Below are 2,500 nucleotides of genomic sequence, written 5' to 3' on the forward strand. Positions count from 1 at the left end.
TGGGAAAACGGGTCATTTTCGTGTCGCCACATTGCATGCGAACCGCATGCAACTTCCAGAGGCATTTGCAGCAGAAATGCATGTGCAGTCAAAAAAAAATTGATATTTTTCACGGATAGACCCCGTGAAACGCTAGAAATTGGCGGGGATGTGTCTCTTGTGGCTCACGGGGCTGTTCGGGTCGCACAGAAATCCCTGGGAATGGGAAAACGGGTCATTTTCGTGTTGCCACATTGCGTACGAACCGCATGAAACTTCCAGAGGCATTTGCAGCAGGAATGCATGTGCACTCAAAAACTTCTATATGTTTCACGGATAGACCCCGTGAAACGCTAGAAATTGGCGGGGATGTGTCTCTTGTGGCTCACGGGGCTGTTAGGGTGGCACAGAACTCCCTCGGAATGGGAAAAGGGGTCATTTTCGTGTTGCCACATTGCATAGGAACGCCATGAAACTTCCAGAGGCATTTGCAGCAGAAAGGCACGTGCACTCAAAAATTTTAATATTTTTCACGCATAAACCCCGTCAAACGCTAGAAGTTGGCGGGGATGTCTCTCTTGTGGCTCACGGGGCTGTTAGGGTCGCACAGAAATGCCTCGGAATGGGAAAACGGGTCATTTTTGTGTGGCCACATTGCATAGGAACGGCATGAAACTTCCAGAGGCATTTGCAGCAGGAATGCATGTGCACTCAAAAACGTCTATATTTTTCACGGATAGACCCCGTGAAACGCTATAAATTGGCGGGGATGTCTCTCTTGTGGCTCACGGGCGCTGTTAGTTAGGGTCGCACAGAAATCCCTCGGAATGGGAAAAGGGGTCATTTTCGTGTTGCCACATTGCGTACGAACGGCATGAAACTTCCAGAGGCATCTGCAGCAGAAATGCATGTGCACTCAAAAACGTCTATATTTTTCACGGATAGACCCCGTGAAACGCTAGAAATTGGCGGGGATGTGTCTCTTGTGGCTCACGGGGCTGTTAGGGTCGCACAGAAATCCCTCGGAATGGGAAAACGGGTCATTTTCGTGTTGCCACAATTGGCATACGAACGGCATGAAACTTCCAGAGGCATTTGCAGCAGAAATGCATGTGCACTCAAAAACGTGAATATTTTTTCACGGATAGACCCCGTCAAACGCTCGAATTTGGCGGGGATGTTTCTCTTGTGGGTCACGGGGCTGTTCGGCTCGCACAGAACTCCCTTGGTCCACCTGATTCGTGCATACAGGCAGCAACTAAAACTCTGTAAACCTGCTGTGAGGACATCTAAACAGTGGACCAGTGAGGCTGTGGAAGATTTGCGGGCGTGCTTAGACTGTACTGACTGGGATATGTTCACGACTGCTACCAATAGTCTGGATGAACTCACAGAGGCTGTGTACATCAGCTTCTGTGAGGACTGCTGTATCCCAACACGTACCAGGGTGAACTTTAACAACAACAAGCCCTGGTTCTCAGCAAAGCTCAAAAGGTTGAGGTTGGAGAAGGAGGAAGCGTTTAGGAGTGGGGATAGAGACAGATTCAAGGAGTCGAAGAACAGGTTTAGCAAAGCGGTGAGAGAGGCTAAACGACTGTACTCAGAGACACTAAAACACCAGTTCTCTACTAACGACGCTGCTTCTGTCTGCCAAAGGGCTCAGGCACATCACCAACTACAAACCCAGAGCGCCCCACACCACTAACGACTCCCGCCTAGCCAACGACCTGAACGAGTTCTACCGTAGATTTGAAAGACAATTGGACTGTCCTGAACCACCCCTTCCCACCCAAGAGGCCCCATCCCCCACCCATACTACAGAAACGACTCTCTCCTTTCAGGAGGGAGAAGTTAATGGGCTTTTCAAGAGGCAGAATCCACGCAAAGCAGCCGGGCCGGACTCTGTCTCTCCAGCCACCCTCAGGCACTGCGCTGACCAGCTGTCTCCGGTGTTCACCAACATCTTTAACACCTCCCTGGAGACATGCCATGTACCAGCCTGTCTCAAGTCCTCCACCATCATCGCTGTGCCCAAAAAGCTAAGGCCAACAGGACTAAATGATTACAGACCGGTCGCCCTTACATCTGTGGTAATGAAGTCTTTTGAGCGCCTGCTCCTGGCACACCTCAAAGCCATCACAGACCCTCTCCTGGACCCCCTTCAGTTTGCCTACAGAGCCAACAGGTCTGTGGACGACGCAGTTAACATGGCCCTCCACTTCACCCTACAGCATGTGGACGCCCCAGCATCCTACGCCAGGATCCTGTTTGTGGACTTCAGCTCTGCCTTCAACACCATCATCCCTGCCCTGCTTCAGGACAAGCTCTTCCAGCTGAACGTGCCCTACTCCACCTGCAGGTGGATCACAGACTTCCTCTCTGACAGGAAGCAGTGCGTTAAGCCGGGAACAGAAGTCTCTGACTCCAGGTCCATCAGCACGGGAACTCCTCAGGGCTGCGTCCTTTGCCCACTGCTCTTCTCCCTGTATACCAACAGCTGCGCCTCCAATCATCTGTCCGT

Source organism: Petromyzon marinus, unplaced genomic scaffold (assembly GCF_048934315.1).
Source record: "Petromyzon marinus isolate PM22_M1 ecotype Great Lakes invasive population unplaced genomic scaffold, UKy_Petmar_22M1.pri1.0 PM_G_Scaffold_6, whole genome shotgun sequence".
NCBI lineage: Eukaryota > Metazoa > Chordata > Hyperoartia > Petromyzontiformes > Petromyzontidae > Petromyzon > Petromyzon marinus.